This window comes from Schistocerca piceifrons, chromosome 11 (genome assembly GCF_021461385.2).
Source record: "Schistocerca piceifrons isolate TAMUIC-IGC-003096 chromosome 11, iqSchPice1.1, whole genome shotgun sequence".
Taxonomy (NCBI): Eukaryota; Metazoa; Arthropoda; class Insecta; order Orthoptera; family Acrididae; genus Schistocerca; species Schistocerca piceifrons.
In genome coordinates this window covers 2,956,808-2,972,892 of record NC_060148.1, presented here as the reverse complement: position 1 = coordinate 2,972,892, position 16,085 = coordinate 2,956,808, and the positions used below count along the sequence as shown (strand labels likewise).

The 16,085-nt window shown below is 50.8% G+C and overlaps 1 non-coding gene across 1 annotated transcript; it reads left to right on the top strand.

Annotated features, from left to right (window-relative positions):
• The first annotated feature begins 14,974 nt into the window (after positions 1-14,974).
• Positions 14,975-15,051, top strand: Trnas-cga. Its single transcript has one exon. It is a non-coding gene; the product is annotated as a tRNA-Ser (tRNA).
• Positions 15,052-16,085: the final 1,034 nt, after the last annotated feature.

Below are 16,085 nucleotides of genomic sequence, written 5' to 3'. Positions count from 1 at the left end.
GTTTTAATCTGCCACGAAGTTTCATATCAGCGCACACTCCGCTGCAGAGTGAAAATCTCATTCTGGAAACATTCCCCAGGCTGTATCTATGCCATGTCTCCGCAATATCCTTTCTTTCAGGAGTGCTAGTTCTGCAAGGTTCGCAGGAGAGCTTCTGTTAACTTTGGAACGTAGGAGACGAGGTACTGGCAGAAATAAAGCTGTGAGCATGGGGCGTGAGTTGTGCTTGGGTGGCTCGGTTGGTAGAGCACTTGCCCGCGGGAGGCAAAGGTCCCGAATTCGAGGCTCGGTCCGGCACGCAGTTTTAATCTGCCAGGAAGTTTCATATCAGCGCACACTCCGCTGCAGAGTGAAAATCTCTTTCTGGAAACATTCCCCAGGCTGTAGCTATGCCATGTCTCCGCAATATCCTTTCTTTCAGGAGTGCTAGTTCCGCAAGGTTCGCAGGAGAGCTTCTGTTAACTTTGGAAGGTAGGAGACGAGGTACTGGCAGAAGTAAAGCTGTGAGGATGGAGCGTGAGTCGTGCTTGGGTGGCCCAGTTGGTAGAGCACTTGCCCGCGAGAGGCAAATGTCCCGAATTCGGGGCTCGGTCCGGCACGCAGTTTTAATCTGCCAGGATGTTTCATATCAGCGCACACTCCGCTGCAGAGTGAAAATCTCATTCTGGAAACATTCCCCAGGCTGTAGCTATGCCATGTCCCCGCAATATCCTTTCTTTCATTAGTGCTAGTTCTGCAAGGTTCGCAGGAGAGCTTCTGTTAACTTCGGAAGTTAGGAGACGAGGTACTGGCAGAAATAAAGCTGTGAGCTTGGGCCGTGAGTTATGCTTGGGTGGCTCAGTTAGTAGAGCACTTGCCCCCGAGAGGCAAACGTCCCGAGTTCGAGTCTCGGTCCGGCACGCAATTTTAATCTGGCAGTAAGTTTCATATCAGCGCACACTCCGCTGCAGAGTGAAAATCTCATTCTGGAAACTTTCCCCAGGCTGTAGCTATGCCATGTCTCCGCAATATCCTTTCTTTCAGGAGTGCTAGTTCTGCAAGGTTCTTAGGAGAGCTTCTGTTAACTTCGGAGGGTAGGAGAAGAGGTACTGGCAGAAGTAAAGCTGATAGGATGGAGCGTGAGCCGTGCTTGGGTGGCTCAGTTGGTAGAGCACTTGCCCCCGAGAGGCAAAAGTCCCGAGTTCGACTCTCGGTCCGGCACGCACTTTTAATCTGCCAGGAAGTTTCATATCAGCGCACACTCCACTGCAGAGTGAAAATCTCATGCTGGAAACATTCCTCAGGCTGTAGCTAAGCCATGTCTCCGCAATATCTTATCTTTCAGGAGTGCTAGTTCTTCAAGGTTCGCAGGAGAGCTTCTGTTATCTTTGGAAGGTAGGAGACGAGGTACTGGCAGAAGTAAAGCTGTGAGGATGGGGCGTGAGTCGTGCTTGGGTGCCTCAGTTGGTAGAGCACTTGCCCGCGAGAGGCAAATGTCCTGAATTCGAGTCTCGGTCCGGCACGCAGATTTAATCTGCCACGAAGATTCATATCAACGCACACTCCACTGCAGAGTGAAAATCTCATTCTGGAAACATTCCCCAGGCTGTGGCTATGCCATGTCTTCGCAATATCATTTCTTTCAGGAGTGCCAGTTCTGCAAGGTTCGCAGGAGAGCTTCTGTTATCTTTGGAAGGTAGGAGACGAGGTACTGGCAGAAGTAAAGCTGTGAGGATGGGGCGTGAGTCGTGCTTGGGTGGCTCAGTTGGTAGAGCACTTGCCCGCGAGAGCCAAAGGTCCCGAGTTCGAGTTTCGGTCCGGCACGCAGCTTTAATCTGCCAGCAAGTTTCATATCAGCGCACACTCCGCTGCAGAGTGAAAAACTCATTCTGGAAACATTCCCCAGGCTGTGGCTATGCCATGTCTTCGCAATATTCTTTTTTTTCAGGAGTGCTAGTTCTGCAAGGTTCGCAGGAGAGCTTCTGTTAACTTCGGAAGTTAGGAGACGAGGTACTGGTTGAAGTAAAGCTGTGGGGATGGGGCGTGTGTCGTGCTTGGGTGGCTCAGTTGGTAGAGCACTTGCCCATGAGAGGCAAACGTCCCGAGTTTGAGTCTCGGTCCGGCACGCAGTTTTAATCTGCCAGGAAGTTTCATATCAGCGCACATTCCGCTGCAGAGTGAAAATCTCATTCTGGAAACATTCAGCAGGCTGTAGCTATGCCATGTCTCCGCAATATCCTTTCTTTCAGGAGTGCTAGTACTGCAAGGTTCGCAGGAGAGCTTCTGTTAACTGTGGAACGTAGGAGACGAGGTACTGGCAGAAGTAAAGCTGTGAGGATGGAGCGTGAGTTGTGCTTGGGTGGCTCGGTTGGTAGAGCACTTGCCCGCGAGAGGCAAACGTCCCGAGTTCGAGTCTCGGTCCGGCACGCAGTTTTAATCTGCCAGGAAGTTTCATATCAGCGCACACTCCGCTGCAGAGTGAAAATCTCATTCTGGAAACATTCCCCAGGCTGTAGCTATGTCATGTCTCCGCAATATCCTTTCTTTCAAGAGTGCTAGTTCTGCAAGGTTCGCAGGAGAGCTTCTGTTATCTTTGGAAGGTCCGAAACGAGGTACTGGCAGAAGTAAAGCTGTGAGGATGGAGCGTGAGTTGTGCTTGGGTGGCTCGGTTGGTAGAGCACTTGCCCGCGAGAGGCAAACATCCCGAGTTCGAGTCTCGGTCCGGCACGCAGTTTTAATCTGCCAGTAAGTTTCATATCAGCGCACACTCCGCTGCAGAGTGAAAATCTCATTCTGGAATCATTCCCCAGGCTGTAGCTATGCCATGTCTCCGCAATATCCTTTCTTTCACGAGTGCTAGTTCTGCAAGGTTCGCAGGAGAGCTTCTGTTATCTTTGGAAGGTAGGAGACGAGGTACTGGCAGAAGTAAAGCTGTGAGGATGGGGCGTGAGTTGTGCTTGGGTGGCTCAGATGGTAGAGCACTTGCCCGCGAGAGGCAAAGGTCCCGAGTTCGAGTATCGGTCCGGCACGCAGTTTTAATCTGCCACGAAGTTTCATATCAGCGCACACTCCACTGCAGAGTGAAAATCTCATACTGGAAACATTCCCTAGGCTGTGGCTATGCCATGTCTCCGCAATATCCTTTCTTTCAGGAGTGCTAGTTCTGCAAGGTTCGCAGGAGAGCTTCTGTTATCTTTGGAAGGTAGGAGACGAGGTACTGGCAGAAATAAAGCTGTGAGGATGGGGCGTGGGTCGTGCTTATGTGGCTCAGTTGGTAGAGCACTTGCCCGCGAGAGGCAAATGTCCCGAGTTCGAGTCTCGGTCCGGCACGCAGATTTAATGTGTCAGGAAGTTTCATATCAGCGCACACTGCACTGCAGAGTGGAAATCTCATTCTGGAAACATTCCCCAGCCTGTGGCTATGCCATGTCTCCGCAATATCATTTCTTTCAGGAGTGCTAGTTCTGCAAGGTTCGCAGGAGAGCTTCTGTTAACTTTGGAAGGTAGGAGACGAGGTACTGGCAGAAGTAAAGCAGTGAGGATGGGGCGTGAGTCGTGCTTGGGTGGCTCGGTTGGTAGAGCACTTGCCCGCAAGAGGCAAAGGTCACGAGTTCGAGTCTCGGTCCGGCACGCAGTTTTAATCTGCCACGAAGTTTCATATCAGCGCACACTCCGCTGCAGAGTGAAAATCTCATACTAGAAACATTCCCTAGGCTGTGGCTATGCCATTTCTACGCAATGTCCTTTCTTTCAGGAGTGCAAGTTCTTCGAGGTTTGCAGGAGAGCTTCTGTTATCTTTGGAAGGTAGGAGACGAGGTACTGGCAGAAATAAAGCTGTGAGGATGGAGCGTGGGTCGTGCTTATGTGGCTCAGTTGGTAGAGCACATGCCCGCGAGAGGCAAATGTCCCGAGTTCGAGTCTCGGTCCAGCACGCAGATTTAATCTGCCAGGAAGTTTCATATCAGCGCACACTGCACTGCAGAGTGAAAATCTCATTCTGGAAACATTCCCCAGCCTGTGGCTATGCCATGTCTCCGCAATATCCTTTCTTTCAGGAGTGCTAGCTCTGCATGGTTTGCAAGAGAGCTTCTGTTAACTTTGCAAGGTAAGAGACGAGGTACTGGCAGAAGTAAAGCTGTGAGGATGGGGCGTGAGTCGTGCTTGGGTGGCTCAGTTGGTAGAGCACTTGCCCGCGAGAGGCAAACGTCCCGAGTTCGAGTCTCGGTCTGGCACGCAGTTTTAATCTGCCAGGAAGTTTCATATCAGCGCACACTCCGCTGCTGAGTGAAAATCTCATTCTGGAAACATTCCCGAGGCTGTAGCTATGCCATGTCTCCGCAATATCCTTTCTTTCAGGAGTGCTAGTTCTGCAAGGTTTGCAGGAGAGCTTCTGTTAACTTTGGAAGGTAGGAGACGAGGTACTGGCAGAAGTAAAGCTGTGAGGATGGAGCGTGAGTTGTGCTTGGGTGGCTCGGTTGGTAGAGCACTTGCCCGCGAGACTCAAATGTCCCGAGTTCGAGTCTCGGTCCGGCACGCAGTTTTAATCTGGCAGTAAGTTTCATATCAACGCACACTCCGCTGCAGAGTGAAAATCTCATTCTGGAAACATTCCCCAGCCTGTAGCTATGCCATGACTCCGCAATATCCTTTCTTTCAGGAGTGCTAGTTCTGCAAGGTTCGCAGGAGAGCTTCTGTTAACTTTGTAAGGTAGGAGATGAGGTACTGGCAGAAGTAAAGCTGTGAGGATGGGGCGTGAGTCGTGCTTGGGTGGCTCAGTTGGTAGAGCACTTGCCACCGAGAGGCAAAGGTACCGAGTTCGAGTCTCGGTCCGGCACGCAGTTTTAATCTGCCAGGAACTTTCGTATCAGCGCACACTCCGCTGCAGAGTGAAAATCTCATTCTGGAAACATTCCCCAGGCTGTAGCTATGCCATGTCTCCGCAATATCCTTTCTTTCAGGAGTGCTGGTTCTGCAAGTTTCGCACGAGAACTCCTGTTAACTTTAGAAGGTAGGATACGAGGTACTGGCAGAAATAAAGCTGTGAGGATGGAGCGTGAATTGTGCTTGGGTGGCTCGGTTGGTAGAGCATTTGCCCGCGAGAGGCAAATGTCCTGAGTTCGAGTCTTGGTCCGGCACGCAGTTTTATTCTGCCAGGAAGTTTCATATCAGCACACACTCCGCTGCAGAGTGAAAATCTCATTCTGGAAACATTCCCCAGGCTGTAGCAATGCCATGTTTCCGGAATATCCTTTATTTCAGGAGTGCTAGTTCTGCAAGGTTCGCAGGAGAGCTTCTGTTAACTTTGGAAGGTAGGAGACGAGGTACTGGCAGAAATAATGCTGTGGCAATGGGGCGTGAATTGTGCTTGGGTGTCTCGGTTGGTAGAGCACTTCCCCGCAAGAGGCAAATGTCCCGAGTTCGGGTATCGGTCCGACACGCAGTTTTAATCTTCCAGGAAGTTTCATATCAGCGCACACTCCTCTACAGAGTGAAAATCTCATTCTGGAAACATTCCCCAGGCTGTGGCTATGCCATGTCTCCGCAATATCCTTTCTTTCAGGAGTGCTAGTTCTGCAAGGTTCGCAGGAGAGCTTCTGTTAACTTTGGAAGGTAGGAGACGAGGTACTGGCAGAAATAAAGCTGTGAGCATGGGGCGTGAGTTGTGCTTGGGTGCCTCAGTTGGTAGAGCACTTGCCCCCCAGAGGAAAAATTCCCGAGTTCGAGTCTCGGTCTGGCACACAGTTTTAATCTGCCATGAAGTTTCATATCAGCGCACACTCTGCTGCAGAGTCAAAATCTCATTCTGGAAACATTCCCCAGGCTGTAGCTATGCCATGTCTCCGCAATATCCTTTCTTTCAGGAGTGCTAGTTCTGCAAGGTTCGCAGGAGACCTTCTGTTAACTTTGGAAGGTAGGAGACGAGGTACTGGCAGAAGTAAAGCTGTGAGGATGGAGCGTGAGTCGTGCTTGGGTGGCTCAGTTGCTAGAGTACTTGTCCGCGAGAGGCAAAGGTCCCGAGTTCGAGTCTCGGTCCGGCACGCAGTTTTAATCTGCCAGGAAGTTTCATATCAGCGCACACTCTGCTGTAGAGTGAAAATCTCATTCTGGAAACATTCCCCAGGCTGTAGCAATGCCATGTCTCCGCAAAATCCTTTCTTTCAGGAGTGCTAGTTCTGCAAGGTTCGCAGGAGAGCTTCTGTTAACTTTGGAAGGTAGGAGACGAGGTACTGGCAGAAATAAAGCTGTGAGGATGTAGCGTGAGTCGTGCTTGGGTGGCTCAGTTGCTAGAGTACTTGTCCGCGAGAGGCAAAGGTCACGAGTTCGAGTCTCGGTCCGGCACGCAGTTTTAATCTGCCAGGAAGTTTCATATCAGCGCACACTCCGCTGCAGAGTGAAAATCTCATTCTGGAAACATTCCCCAGGCTGTAGCAATGCCATGTCTCCGCAATATCCTTTCTTTCAGGAGTGCTAGTTCTGCAAGGTTCGCAGGAGAGCTTCTGTTAACTTTGGAAGGTAGGAGACGAGGTACTGGCAGAAATAAAGCTGTGGCAATGGGGCGTGAGTTGTGCTTGGGTGGCTCGGTTGGTAGAGCACTTGCCCGCGAGAGGCAAATGTCCCGAGTTCGAGTCTCGGTCCGGCACGCAGATTTAATGTGTCAGGAAGTTTCATATCAGCGCACACTGCACTGCAGAGTGGAAATCTCATTCTGGAAACATTCCCCAGCCTGTGGCTATGCCATGTCTCCGCAATATCATTTCTTTCAGGAGTGCTAGTTCTGCAAGGTTCGCAGGAGAGCTTCTGTTAACTTTGGAAGGTAGGAGACGAGGTACTGGCAGAAGTAAAGCAGTGAGGATGGGGCGTGAGTCGTGCTTGGGTGGCTCGGTTGGTAGAGCACTTGCCCGCAAGAGGCAAAGGTCACGAGTTCGAGTCTCGGTCCGGCACGCAGTTTTAATCTGCCACGAAGTTTCATATCAGCGCACACTCCGCTGCAGAGTGAAAATCTCATACTAGAAACATTCCCTAGGCTGTGGCTATGCCATTTCTACGCAATGTCCTTTCTTTCAGGAGTGCAAGTTCTTCGAGGTTTGCAGGAGAGCTTCTGTTATCTTTGGAAGGTAGGAGACGAGGTACTGGCAGAAATAAAGCTGTGAGGATGGAGCGTGGGTCGTGCTTATGTGGCTCAGTTGGTAGAGCACATGCCCGCGAGAGGCAAATGTCCCGAGTTCGAGTCTCGGTCCAGCACGCAGATTTAATCTGCCAGGAAGTTTCATATCAGCGCACACTGCACTGCAGAGTGAAAATCTCATTCTGGAAACATTCCCCAGCCTGTGGCTATGCCATGTCTCCGCAATATCCTTTCTTTCAGGAGTGCTAGCTCTGCATGGTTTGCAAGAGAGCTTCTGTTAACTTTGCAAGGTAAGAGACGAGGTACTGGCAGAAGTAAAGCTGTGAGGATGGGGCGTGAGTCGTGCTTGGGTGGCTCAGTTGGTAGAGCACTTGCCCGCGAGAGGCAAACGTCCCGAGTTCGAGTCTCGGTCTGGCACGCAGTTTTAATCTGCCAGGAAGTTTCATATCAGCGCACACTCCGCTGCTGAGTGAAAATCTCATTCTGGAAACATTCCCGAGGCTGTAGCTATGCCATGTCTCCGCAATATCCTTTCTTTCAGGAGTGCTAGTTCTGCAAGGTTTGCAGGAGAGCTTCTGTTAACTTTGGAAGGTAGGAGACGAGGTACTGGCAGAAGTAAAGCTGTGAGGATGGAGCGTGAGTTGTGCTTGGGTGGCTCGGTTGGTAGAGCACTTGCCCGCGAGACTCAAATGTCCCGAGTTCGAGTCTCGGTCCGGCACGCAGTTTTAATCTGGCAGTAAGTTTCATATCAACGCACACTCCGCTGCAGAGTGAAAATCTCATTCTGGAAACATTCCCCAGCCTGTAGCTATGCCATGACTCCGCAATATCCTTTCTTTCAGGAGTGCTAGTTCTGCAAGGTTCGCAGGAGAGCTTCTGTTAACTTTGTAAGGTAGGAGATGAGGTACTGGCAGAAGTAAAGCTGTGAGGATGGGGCGTGAGTCGTGCTTGGGTGGCTCAGTTGGTAGAGCACTTGCCACCGAGAGGCAAAGGTACCGAGTTCGAGTCTCGGTCCGGCACGCAGTTTTAATCTGCCAGGAACTTTCGTATCAGCGCACACTCCGCTGCAGAGTGAAAATCTCATTCTGGAAACATTCCCCAGGCTGTAGCTATGCCATGTCTCCGCAATATCCTTTCTTTCAGGAGTGCTGGTTCTGCAAGTTTCGCACGAGAACTCCTGTTAACTTTAGAAGGTAGGATACGAGGTACTGGCAGAAATAAAGCTGTGAGGATGGAGCGTGAATTGTGCTTGGGTGGCTCGGTTGGTAGAGCATTTGCCCGCGAGAGGCAAATGTCCTGAGTTCGAGTCTTGGTCCGGCACGCAGTTTTATTCTGCCAGGAAGTTTCATATCAGCACACACTCCGCTGCAGAGTGAAAATCTCATTCTGGAAACATTCCCCAGGCTGTAGCAATGCCATGTTTCCGGAATATCCTTTATTTCAGGAGTGCTAGTTCTGCAAGGTTCGCAGGAGAGCTTCTGTTAACTTTGGAAGGTAGGAGACGAGGTACTGGCAGAAATAATGCTGTGGCAATGGGGCGTGAATTGTGCTTGGGTGGCTCGGTTGGTAGAGCACTTCCCCGCAAGAGGCAAATGTCCCGAGTTCGGGTATCGGTCCGACACGCAGTTTTAATCTTCCAGGAAGTTTCATATCAGCGCACACTCCTCTACAGAGTGAAAATCTCATTCTGGAAACATTCCCCAGGCTGTGGCTATGCCATGTCTCCGCAATATCCTTTCTTTCAGGAGTGCTAGTTCTGCAAGGTTCGCAGGAGAGCTTCTGTTAACTTTGGAAGGTAGGAGACGAGGTACTGGCAGAAATAAAGCTGTGAGCATGGGGCGTGAGTTGTGCTTGGGTGCCTCAGTTGGTAGAGCACTTGCCCCCCAGAGGAAAAATTCCCGAGTTCGAGTCTCGGTCTGGCACACAGTTTTAATCTGCCATGAAGTTTCATATCAGCGCACACTCTGCTGCAGAGTCAAAATCTCATTCTGGAAACATTCCCCAGGCTGTAGCTATGCCATGTCTCCGCAATATCCTTTCTTTCAGGAGTGCTAGTTCTGCAAGGTTCGCAGGAGACCTTCTGTTAACTTTGGAAGGTAGGAGACGAGGTACTGGCAGAAGTAAAGCTGTGAGGATGGAGCGTGAGTCGTGCTTGGGTGGCTCAGTTGCTAGAGTACTTGTCCGCGAGAGGCAAAGGTCCCGAGTTCGAGTCTCGGTCCGGCACGCAGTTTTAATCTGCCAGGAAGTTTCATATCAGCGCACACTCTGCTGTAGAGTGAAAATCTCATTCTGGAAACATTCCCCAGGCTGTAGCAATGCCATGTCTCCGCAAAATCCTTTCTTTCAGGAGTGCTAGTTCTGCAAGGTTCGCAGGAGAGCTTCTGTTAACTTTGGAAGGTAGGAGACGAGGTACTGGCAGAAATAAAGCTGTGAGGATGTAGCGTGAGTCGTGCTTGGGTGGCTCAGTTGCTAGAGTACTTGTCCGCGAGAGGCAAAGGTCACGAGTTCGAGTCTCGGTCCGGCACGCAGTTTTAATCTGCCAGGAAGTTTCATATCAGCGCACACTCCGCTGCAGAGTGAAAATCTCATTCTGGAAACATTCCCCAGGCTGTAGCAATGCCATGTCTCCGCAATATCCTTTCTTTCAGGAGTGCTAGTTCTGCAAGGTTCGCAGGAGAGCTTCTGTTAACTTTGGAAGGTAGGAGACGAGGTACTGGCAGAAATAAAGCTGTGGCAATGGGGCGTGAGTTGTGCTTGGGTGGCTCGGTTGGTAGAGCACTTCCCCGCAAGAGGCAAATGTCCCGAGTTCGGGTATCGGTCCGGCACGCAGTTTTAATCTTCCAGGAAGTTTCATATCAGCGCACACTCCTCTACAGAGTGAAAATCTCATTCTGGGAACATTCCCCAGGCTGTGGCTATGCCATGTCTCCGCAATATCCTTTCATTCAGGAGTGCTAGTTCTGCAAGGTTCGCAGGAGAGCTTCTGTTAACTTTGGAAGGTAGGAGACGACGTACTGGCAGAAGTAAAGCTGTGAGGATGTAGCGTGAGTCGTGCTTGGGTGGTTCAGTTGGTAGAGCACTTGCCCCCGAGAGGCAAAGGTCACGAGTTCGAGTCTCGGTCCGGCACGCAGTTTTAATCTGCCAGGAAGTTTCATATCAGCGCACACTCCGCTGCAGAGCGAAAATCTCATTCTGGAAACATTCCCCAGGCTGTAGCTATGCCATGTCTCGGCAATATCCTTTCTTTGAGGAGTGCTAGTTCTGCAAGGTTCGCAGGAGAGCTTCTGTTAACTTTGGAAGGTAGGAGACGAGGTACTGGCAGAAGTAAAGCTGTGAGGATGGGGCGTGAGTCGTGCTTGGGTGGCTCAGTTGCTAGAGTACTTGTCCGCGAGAGGCAAAGGTCACGAGTTCGAGTCTCTGTCCGGCACGCAGTTTTAATCTGCCAGGAAGTTTCATATCAGCGCACACTCTGCTGCAGAGTGAAAATCTCATTCTGGAAACATTCCCCAGGCTGTAGCAATGCCATGTCTCCGCAATATCCTTTCTTTCAGGAGTGCTAGTTCTGCAAGGTTCGCAGGAGAGCTTCTGTTAACTTTGGAAGGTAGGAGACGAGGTACTGGCAGAAATAAAGCTGTGGCAATGGGGCGTGAGTTGTGCTTGGGTGGCTCGGTTGGTAGAGCACTTCCCCGCAAGAGGCAAATGTCCCGAGTTCGGGTATCGGTCCGGCACACAGTTTTAATCTTCCAGGAAGTTTCATATCAGCGTACACTCCTCTACAGAGTGAAAATCTCATTCTGGAAACATTCCTCAGGCTGTGGCTATGCCATGTCTCCGCAATATCCTTTCTTTCAGGAGTGCTAGTTCTGCAAGGTTCGCAGGAGAGCTTCTGTTAACTTTGGAAGGTAGGAGACGACGTACTGGCAGAAGTAAAGCTGTGAGGATGTAGCGTGAGTCGTGCTTGGGTGGTTCAGTTGGTAGAGCACTTGCCCCCGAGAGGCAAAGGTCACGAGTTCGAGTCTCGGTCCGGCACGCAGTTTTAATCTGCCAGGAAGTTTCATATCAGCGCACACTCCGCTGCAGAGTGAAAATCTCATTCTGGAAATATTCCCCAGGCTGTAGCTATGCCATGTCTCCGCAATATCCTTTCTTTCAGGAGTGTTAGTTCTGCAAGGTTCGCAGGAGAGCTTCTGTTAACTTTGGAAGGTAGGAGACGAGGTACTGGCAGAAATAAAGCTGTGAGCATGGGGCGTGAATTGTGCTTGCATGGCTCAGTTGGTAGAGCACTTGCCCCCGAGAGGCAAATGTCCCAAGTTCGAGTCTCGGTCCGGCACACAGTTTTAATCTGCCAGGAAGTTTCATATCAGCGCACACTGCACTGCAGAGTGAAAATCTCATTCTGGAAACGTCCCCCAGGCTGTAGCTATGCTATGTCTCCGCAATATCCTTTCTTTCAGGAGTGCTAGTTCTGCCAGGTTCGCAGGACAGCTTCTGTTACCTTTGGAAGGTAGGAGACGAGGTACTGGCAGAAGTAAAGCTGTGAGGATGTAGCGTGAGTCGTGCTTGGGTGGCTCAGTTGGTAGAGCACTTGCCCGCGAGAGGCAAAGGTCCCGAGTTCGAGTCTCGGTCCGGCACGCAGTTTTAATCTGCCAGGAAGTTTCATACCAGCGCACACTCCACTGCAGAGTGAAAATCTCATTCTGGAAACATTCCCCAGGCTGTAGCTATGCCATGTCTCCGCAATATCCTTTCTTTCAGGAGTGCTAGTTCTGCAAGTTTCGCAGGAGAGGTTCTGTTAACTTTGTAATGTACGAGACGAGGTACTGGCAGAAGTAAAGCTGTGAGGATGGAGCGTGAGTCGTGCTTGGGTGGCTCAGTTGGTAGAGCATTTGCCCGCGAGAGGCAAATGTCCCGAGTTTGAGTCTCGGTCTGGCACGCAGTTTTAATCTGCCACGAAGTTTCAAATCAGCGCTCACTCCGCTGCAGAGTGAAAATCTCATTCTGGAAACATTCCCCGGGCTGTAGCTATGCCATGTCACCGCAATATCCTTTCTTTCAGGAGTGTTAGTTCTGCAAGTTTCGCAGGAGGGCTTCTGTTAACTTTGGAAGGTAGGAGACGAGGTACTGGCAGAAATAAAGCTGTGAGGATGGAGCGTGAGTTGTGCTTGGGTGGCTCAGTTGGTAGAGCACTTGCCCGCGAGAGGCAAATGTCCCGAGTTCGAGTCTCGGTCCCGCACGCAGTTTTAATCTGCCAGGAAGTTTCATATCAGCGCACACTCCGCTGCAGAGTGAAAATCTCATTCTGGAAACATTCCCCAGACTGTAGCTATGTCATGTCTCCGCAATATCCTTTCTTTGAGGAGTGCTAGATCTGCAAGGTTTGCAGGAGAGCTTCTGTTAACTTTGGAGGGTAGGAGACGAGGTACTGGCAGAAATAAAGCTGTGAGCATGGGGCGTGAGTTTTGCTTGCGTGGCTCAGTTGGTAGAGCACTTGCCCCCGAGAGTCAAAGGTCCCGAGTTCGAGTCGCAGTCCGGCACGCAGTTTTAATCAGCCAGGAAGTTTCATATCAGCGCACACTCCGCTGCAGAGTGAAAATCACATTCTTGAAACATTCCCGAGGCTGTAGCTATGTCATGTCTCCGCAATATCCTTTCATTCAGGAGTGCTAGTTCTGCAAGGTTCGCAGGAGAGCTTCTGTTAACTTTGGAAGGTAGGAGACGAGGTACTGGCAGAAATAAAGCTGTGAGCATGGGGCGTGATTTGTGCTTCCGTGGCTCAGTTGGTAGAGCACTTGCCCTCGAGAGGCAAAGGTCCCGAGTTCGAGTCTCGGTCCGGCACACAGTTTTAATCTGCCAGGAAGTTTCATATCAGCGCACACTCCGCTGCAGAGTGAAAATCTCATTCTGGAAACATTCCCCAGACTGTAGCTATGTCATGTCTCCGCAATATCCTTTCTTTCAGGAGTGCTAGTTCTGCAAGGTTCGCAGGAGAGCTTCTGTTAACTTTGGAAGGTAGGAGACAAGGTACTGGTAGAAGTAAAGCTGTGAGCATGGGGCGTGAGTTGTGCTTGGGTGGCTCGGTTGGTAGAGCACTTGCCCGCAAGAGGCAAATGTCCCGAGTTCGAGTCTCGGTCCGGCACGCAGTTTTAATCTGCCAGGAAGTTTCATATCAGCGCACACTCCGCTGCAGAGTAAATATCTCATTCTGGAAACATTCCCCAGACTGTAGCTATGTCATGTCTCCGCAATATCCTTTCTTTCAGCAGTGCTAGTTCTGCAAGGTTTGCAGGAGAGCTTCTGTTAACTTTGGAGGGTAGGAGACGAGGTACTGGCAGAAATAAAGCTGTGAGCATGGGGCGTGAGTTTTGCTTGCGTGGCTCAGTTGGTAGAGCACTTGCCCCCGAGAGTCAAAGGTCCTGAGTTCGAGTCGCAGTCCGGCACGCACTTTTAATCAGCCAGGAAGTTTCATATCAGCGCACACTCCGCTGCAGAGTGAAAATCACATTCTGGAAACATTCCCGAGGCTGTAGCTATGTCATGTCTCCGCAATATCCTTTCATTCAGGAGTGCTAGTTTTGCAAGGTTCGCAGGAGAGCTTCTGTTAACTTTGGAAGGTAGGAGACGAGGTACTGGGAGAAATAAAGCTGTGAGCATGGGGCGTGATTTGTGCTTCCGTGGCTCAGTTGGTAGAGCACTTGCCCTCGAGAGGCAAAGGTCCCGAGTTCGAGTCTCGGTCCGGCACACAGTTTTAATCTGCCAGGAAGTTTCATATCAGCGCATACTCCGCTGCAGAGTGAAAATCTCATTCTGGAAACGTTCCCCAGGCTGTAGCTATGCTATGTCTCCGCAATATCCTTTCTTTCAGGAGTGTTAGTTCTGCCAGGTTCGCAGGAGAGCCTCTGTTAACTTTGGAAGGTAGGAGACGAGGTACTGGCAGAAGTAAAGCTGTGAGGATGTAGCGTGAGTCGTGCTTGGGTGGCTCAGTTGGTAGAGCACTTGCCCGTGAGAGGCAAAGGTCCCGAGTACGAGTCTCGGTCCGGCACGCAGTTTTAATCTGCCAGGAAGTTTCATATCAGCGCACACTCCGCTGCAGAGTGAAAATCTCATTCTGGAAACATTCCCCAGACTGTAGCTATGTCATGTCTCCGCAATATCCTTTCTTTCAGGAGTGCTAGTTCTGCAAGGTTCGCAGGAGAGCTTCTGTTAACTTTGGAAGGTAGGAGACGAGGTACTGGCAGAAGTAAAGCTGTGAGGATGGAGCGTGAGTCGTGCTTGAGTGGCTCAGTTGGTAGAGCACTTGCCCGCGAGAGGCAAATGTCCCGAGTTCGAGTCTCGGGCCGGCACGCAGTTTTAATCTGCCAGGAAGTTTCATATCAGCGCACACTCCGCTGCAGAGTGAAAATCTCATTCTGGAAACATTCCCCAGGCTGTAGCTATGCCATGTCTCCACAATATCCTTTCTTTCAGGAGTGCTAGTTCTGCAAGGTTCGCAGGAGAGCTTCTGTTAACTTTGGAAGGTAGGAGAAAAGGTACTGGTAGAAGTAAAGCTGTGAGCATGGGGCGTGAGTTGTGCTTGGGTGGCTCGGTTGGTAGAGCACTTGCCCGCAAGAGGCAAATGTCCCGAGTTCGAGTCTCGGTCCGGCACGCAGTTTTAATCTGCCGGGAAGTTTCATATCAGCGCACACTCCGCTGCAGAGTGAAAATCTCTTTCTGGAAACATTCCCCAGGCTGTAGCTATGCCATGTCTCCGCACTATCCTTTCGTTCAGGAGTGCTAGCTCTGCAAGTTTCGCAGGAAAGCTTCTGTTAACTTTGGAAGGTAGGAGACGAGGTACTGGCAGAAGTAAAGCTGTGAGCATGGGGCGTGAGTTGTGCTTGGGTGGCTCAGTTGGTAGAGCACTTGCCCCCGAGAGGCAAAGGTCCCGAGTTCGATTCTCGGTTCGGCACGCAGTTTTAATCTGCCAGGAAGTTTCATATCAGCGCACACTCCGCTGCAGAGTGAAAATCTCATTCTGGAAACATTCCCCAGGCTGTAGCTATGCCATGTCTCCGCAATACCCTTTCTTTCAGGAGTGCTAGTTCTGCAAGGTTCGCAGGAGAGCTTCTGTTAACTTTGGAAGGTAGGAGACGAGGTACTGGCAGAAATAAAGCAGTGAGCATGGGGCGTGTGTTGTGCTTGGGTGGCTCAGTTGGTAGAGCACTTGCCCGCGAGAGGCAAATGTCCCGAGTTTGAGTCTCGGTCCGGCACGCAGTTTTAATCTGCCAGGAAGTTTCATATCAGCGCACACTCCGCTGCAGAGTGAAGATCTCATTCTGGAAACATTCCCCAGGCTGTAGCTATGCCATGTCTCCGCAATATCTTTTCTTTCAGGAGTGCTAGTTCTGCAAGGTTCGCAGGAGAGCTTCTGTTAACTTTGGAAGGTAGGAGACGAGGTGCTGGCAGAAGTAAAGCTGTGAGGATGGAGCGTGAGTCGTGATTGGGTGGCTCAGTTGGTAGAGCACTTGCCCCCGAGAGGCAAAGGTCCCGAGTTCGAGTCTCGGTCCGGCACGCAGTTTTAATCTGCCAGGAAGTTTCATATCAGCGCACACTCCGCTGCAGAGTGAAAATCTCATTCTGGAAACATTCCCCAGGCTGTAGCTATGCCATGTCTCCGCAATATCCTTTCTTTGAGGAGTGCTAGTTCTGCAAGGTTCGCAGGAGAGCTTCTGTTAACTTTGGAAGGTAGGAGACGAGGTACTGGCAGAAATAAAGCTGTGAGCATGGGGCGTGAGTTGTGCTTGGGTGGCTCGGTAGGTAGAGCACTTGCCCGCAAGAGGCAAATGTCCCGAGTTCGAGTCTCGGTCCGGCACGCAGTTTTAATCTGCCAGGAAGTTTCATATCAGCGCACACTCCGCTGCAGAGTGAAAATCTCATTCTGGAAACATTCCCCAGACTGTAGCTATGCCATGTCTCCGCAATATCCTTTCTTTCAGGAGTGCTGGTT